General features: G+C 34.2%; 1 protein-coding gene across 1 annotated transcript in view; it reads left to right on the top strand.

The window, feature by feature from the left end:
- The first annotated feature begins 1,246 nt into the window (after nucleotides 1-1,246).
- The window catches only part of LOC134751574 (filamin-A), a 104,125-nt gene continuing 99,371 nt past the window's right edge, over nucleotides 1,247-6,000 (top strand). The window contains exon 1 of the mRNA XM_063687039.1: nucleotides 1,247-1,363. The gene's annotated coding sequence lies outside the window, so the exon portion shown is untranslated. The remainder of the gene's footprint in view (nucleotides 1,364-6,000) is intronic.

Genomic DNA, 6,000 nt, shown 5'->3' with positions numbered 1-6,000 from the left:
GACAGGCCGATATCGTCCGGCGGACTGATAGTCAGTGGCCCCCTTAATATTATTAGTGCGTTGTCATGGAAAGTTGGAAACCCCATACAATTTGGCAGTTGGTGGACTAATAATATTAGCCTAAAACCGTTCGAGAAATGGGCCCCAGCTTAATAATTACAAAATAGGTTAGTAAATTGGTCCGCCAGACGTCGTTATTACGAGCATGTGTTAGTAATGCGAATTCACTGTCGCTTTTAGTAGCAGCGGAAATGATCGGCGCTCCTACGATGCAATCTAAATACTAAATAGTGTTTGTAGATGTTACTTAGCTAGCCAATGGGTAAAACACATTTTAGAAAGAGATCACTTCTGTGGGCAATACAATATAATATACTGTGCTAACAATATTGGCTGAAAGATGAAGATCCTTAGATTCGTCGTGCTATAAGCTGAACCAAGTGTCATGTACTAGGTAAACAAATAAGTGGCCAAGACGCGGCTAAAGCCACCTAGGCCGCGGCCGCTAGGCCACCCAGCCGGCTAGAGGACTTGGTCACTAATTCTTAGTTATGACATTTCAGTTTATAATTTATGTATAATTTTGTGAGATTTAATAATAATAATTATGTTTTTCCCTAGCCCGTCGTAAGTAATTGATTCTTTTGTGTAGTTTAGATTATCTGCATATGAAGGGGAAGAAAGATGACAAACAATTTTACAACTGGGTTTATTGAGTGTTATAAATTTGAATAAAATAAATTGGAATTCATTTAAAATCCAAGGATATAAAAATTAGCAAATGTAGAAGAAAAAAAACCGGCCAAGTGCGAGTCGGACTCGCGCACCGAGGGTTCCGTACTTTTTAGTATTTGTTGTTATAGCGGTAACAGAAATACATCATCTGTGAAAATTTTAACTGTCTAGCTATCACGGTTCATGAGATACAGTCTGGTGACAGACAGACGGACAGACGGACAGCGGAGTCTTAGTAATAGGGTCCCGTTTTTACCCTTTGGGTACGGAACCCTAAAAAAAGATTATTATCGTTTCCCCTCAGGACTGCATTCGTTTCAAAATAAACTGGAAGCAATTAAACATTCAAATTTGAAATTCTCTATTCCCTTTTGTTTTTATTTCCAACTGTGTCAAATAAGATGGCGATAACTAATCCTGACATAATCTGGGTGTAAACCCGAATTTTCTTATAACGATGCCCGACCGAAGTATTAATAGCCGCCAACGTTCCTGATGTTGGTAACGTTGATATGATATTTTAAACCTATACTACAAGTACCGTCGCGTAGACGTACAGGTCCTATGCGCGTATCCGGGTCCTGAAAAAAGTTAAAAAAGTGTCTGTGGTTGTGATTTTGCGCGGTAAGTTTTTTTTAATTTTTAATTTTAAGGTTTTGTTGTGAGATTTAGGTTGCCTGTAATTTGATGCTGTTGGTAACTAGTGATTGTTGTCTATTATAATGAAAATGAAAAATGAAAATGAAAACGAAAATGAAAAATGTTTATTTGTGTATCAAAAATGCAGCTTATTACATAGTAGAATTACATTTTTAGTATTCTATTCTATTGTTAGACAGCCTAGGAATAGTGTCCTGAGCCCTAAACTAGGTAAACCTGTCTTATAGGGATCAGGGAATAAATCACCGCCAGTTCTAGCAATGCAGCAAAGGTTGGTTGTGTACACAAGTTACAAACAGATACAGATGGTCAGATCGCTGTTACTTATACAATTTTAAAGTTTAGCAAGGATGATAGAAATATGACATTATCAACTATAGTATATTCATCTATAATAGTGCTAGCAATGAGTAGTCAAGTCATATATTTCCGTCAGTAGAATAAAGCGGTAAATTTAAAAAAATTAAGCGCGAAGGGTTATCGTCCCATAGATAATCGAAATTTTGCTCCTTTTTCTACTGAAAAGGTTGTTTGACCGGCAATGTGAGTGTAACAGTTTTAGAAATCGGTGTGGCTATTTATGCCTTCAAAGTCTTGCAACAAAGTTTGTGGTCGTAATTCGTAATCATATTTAGTTTGTTCTACATATTTTGTCGCGATGTTATGACAGTTATAAAGTAGTGTTTGATATGAATAGTAAATACAAAATATATTGCAAGTGCTAGTTATACAAAATCTATCAGAAATAAATGTTAATAAAATGTAACAGTTTTGACTATAAACCGTAGAAAAATATTTGATTATCAGCTTCCTCTAAATACGATTTCTAAAACTTCTGTCAGCCCACTTTACATTGACCAATAAATATATTTTAAAACTTTTAGTCAGAAGTCACCTATAGTTAGTCAACAAGTATCATCGACATCATTTAGCACTCATTTAAAAAACACGGCTGTCACTGAGCAACAAACGAAACGAGACGAAACAGAAAAAAAAGAAAACTGCTTTTCAACTACCAACTTATCTTTGCATGCGGCTAAACTTGGAACTAAATTAATTACGTACAAATTTTCCCTCTTTGCGAAGACAGTAGCGCCGCGCTGATTGAAAATAGTAAATTTGTCGCTGAAAAAATAAAAATAAGAAATTCAGTTCGCTTCTCCGGGCATGTCAGCACCTGTCAAATTAAATTTTGACATGGGAATTTGACATTTGACTCGCTCATTTGACTCGCTGATTACTGTGAATTGCTTTTTTCATACTTTGTAGGTAGGTACATACCAACCTACCAACTGATTCATATTTGGGTGTAGTGGACGGTATTGTAATGACATCTATATTCTTTTCATAGAAATAAATTGTTTTGGTTTTATGTTTTCAGTTTTTTTTTATCAAAATTTGAAATCAGAAATCTGCCGCTGTACACTCTGTATATATATGTTGCATAATTTATATGAAAAAGATCGTATTGTGACTGTTAAATATTACAACGTAAAACGTGGCAAAATATTTTTTAATACAGTTGCTCAAAAAGTGCTACTTTTCGTGGCTGTTTAGCGTGCGGAAAGTTGGTTTCCGCGAACTAGTGCTTTTTACTATTCCAATTTTTTTAAATTTTAACTTGTTCTAATTCATGACTACTTATTGATGAGTGTTAATTATTAGTTTCCTTTTAACGTCGTAATCAACATAAAAACCTAATGTTAATGTAAGAATACGAAAAATATGCATATTTCATATTTTATTACTTACCTCTTCATCATTATAAGTATTATAACACGTTTATTTTTTAATGTTGAAAAACCGTTCTTAATAAGTTGTCTGAATGGAACGGAACGCCTGTCAAAGAAGAGGCGTATTTTCTTACTGCAAGAATGTTTTAAGTTTCCAAAGGCAACATTTGATATTGTTTTATAAATATACGATACACAAATAATCGTAAATAACGATATTTAGGTAATAATAGTACAATGTTTTAATATTTACAATTGCATTTGTGTTGCGGCAAGCAAGAAAGCATACTCAATTTCATGGTAGATGGCGCTGCGCTGCACACATCGCGCGCTACGGGTTTCCTGCGACCTATATAAGCGCGGCCATTGTCAAGCTTTTTATTTTTGCAATATCCTTCAAAGAAATAACATGTCATGTATACGCGTCTAATTTATTATTAATATAATTGTGTTGCAAATCGGCGTTTCAATTCTTATTTCACGTTATGAGGAACTAGTCTACAATTTGAAAAAAAAAACTTTCATTGAAGTGGGTTCAATAATAATAACAAAATCTATTCTAGTCGAATAAAAGCTAGAAAAACATAATGTCAATGTCAATGATGTCAGTGTCACAGAATTAATAATATAAAAGTTTCTAATTCCATTCCTTACTTGTTGCTTTTCTTATGTTTTCGCAACTGTATTAAAAAACGTCGTTCGATACACGTGTGGATATGTCATTCTTCACTCGTCCCGAGTCTTGGTACTCGTGAAGTAATGACATACTTTCCGCACTAGCATCGAAATGTACTATTACCACACCAGCTGGTAAAGGCTCTCTTGATTGTTCAAAAACTGATAAGAAAGTTGCATTTTATTCACATGTGAGGCAAAGTAATCAAATGCAAATTTTGAGTTGTTTTCTTATGTTTGCTGGTAGAATTGACTTTTAAATAATGATTTTGAATGATAAATATTTAATAAAATTAATCGATTTGCTTTGATTTAGTTTGATATTTTATAGTTTGTATTTTCTTTGTGTTGGTGTGGTGAAAAATGTTGTTTCATTTGGTGGCAAAATTTGTTTACCCTCGTGCCTTGAAACCGTCGCAACACTAAAGATTCCACTTTTCGAACCGGTTCAATTTTGGAATCTTGAACTTGCTCGGGTATCAATATTAGCACGAGAGGTTAAACAACAACTTTGCCCCCTTGTGGGTGTAAAACATAACTATTGTCGGGTCGTGTCCGTTTGACCTTTGTCTGACAGTGATATATTTATTTATAGAATAGGTAGGTACGAGTATCCGCAATAAATTTTAAATTACATGTCGTTCTAAAAGCTTGTCAAAAGATGACAATGACAAATATGACAATGATTAATTTATGAGAGGACAAAAGTGCATTTTAAAATAAATCGTTAGTCATTCAATGTCATGGCCTTTTTACACGTATCATAATAAGGACAAAAATTGTGTAACTACTTAAAATTTTATATCACGTTAATAAACTTTAACTTAGAAGTATATCAAACTAAAAATACTTATAGTAACTCGCAAACACCTAATTATTGTATACTATTACCAAGTAGTTGCCAAAAATAGTATAACTATTTTAATAATTAAGTATATAGTAACTTTTTGATAGGTTATTTAGTTAATTATTAAATTATAATTTATGCACGATTTCAAAAAGTCATAATTAGGTATAACAAATAGAATAGTGTATAGAGAGTTATTGTCATAGTAAATTTTGTAGTAACAGTAAATTTACTGCCATCTTTCGACACAGGAATAAAACTAAAAATGAAAATGAATAAAAATATCAAACAATATAGATATAATGGATAAATGATTTTTTTATTTTATTTTTTATTTTAGAAAGCCTAATGACTTTGTCCCATGTTCTTTAACTAATATGTGTGAAAATTGTGAAATATCAAACTTATCAAGCGGTGTCGCCATCTACACCAGTATAGGCCAAAGGTATGGCGCCATCTATTCGAGAATAATTTTATTTTTATTTTCCGAGGTACGTTTTTAGGGTTCCATACCCAAAGGGTAAAAACGGGACCCTATTACTAAGACTCCTCTGTCCGTCTGTTCGTCTGTCACCAGGCTGTATCTCATCAACCGTGATAGCTAGACAGTTGAAATTTTCACAGATGATGTATTTCTGTTGCCGCTATAACAACAAATACTATTTATATATTTAATACTATTTATATATCTAAAAAGTACGGAACCCTCGGTGGGCGAGTCCGACTCGCACTTGTCCGGTTTTTTTTTACTTACACTACTTATTTTATACGTAGTTACATATATCTTTGTCTAAACTAAACCCTGTAGAAATATCAATAGAACTTCCGCATTTACAACACACCAAGGATATCTCTGTGTGTCTGTGTATCTGTTCTACCTCGCCTGTGACGTCACAGATCGAGCCTACGCAACCCCCGGCCTCGACCTCCAACGACCTTAGGTCCAAGGACGGCCTTAGAAAGGGCGCGGCCTTCGACAAGGTCCTTGCGAAGGCTGTGGCCGTGACGTGAAGGCCGGATTTCGGGAGGTGAAGGTTGAGGTCTTGTGTGTTTTATATTGGTATAGGGATACAAGTTATGTTATGTGGTAGAAAGAAAACTGGAGTTGAAATCGTAAAAAATAATTATAATATGGAAAAGCTGGGAAAGTTGAAACAACAAACAAGTAAAAAGTTAAACTGTAACTGTAACCTTCCTTTTTGGGAATTGGTTAAAAATGGAAGTAGTTTATTTTGGCATATAAAATCGATTCTATACACGGTGGCTAAAAATAAGTGCTTTCATGTTGCCAGGGAGGTTTTGGGATTATACTGAGCAACTTTTACTATGGGACCAACCCCAAAATCGCGA

Source organism: Cydia strobilella, chromosome 22, assembly GCF_947568885.1.
Source record: "Cydia strobilella chromosome 22, ilCydStro3.1, whole genome shotgun sequence".
In the NCBI taxonomy this organism is placed as follows: Eukaryota; Metazoa; Arthropoda; class Insecta; order Lepidoptera; family Tortricidae; genus Cydia; species Cydia strobilella.
The sequence above is the reverse complement of the archived record's forward strand: the minus strand, read 5'-3'. Positions and strand labels throughout refer to the sequence as shown.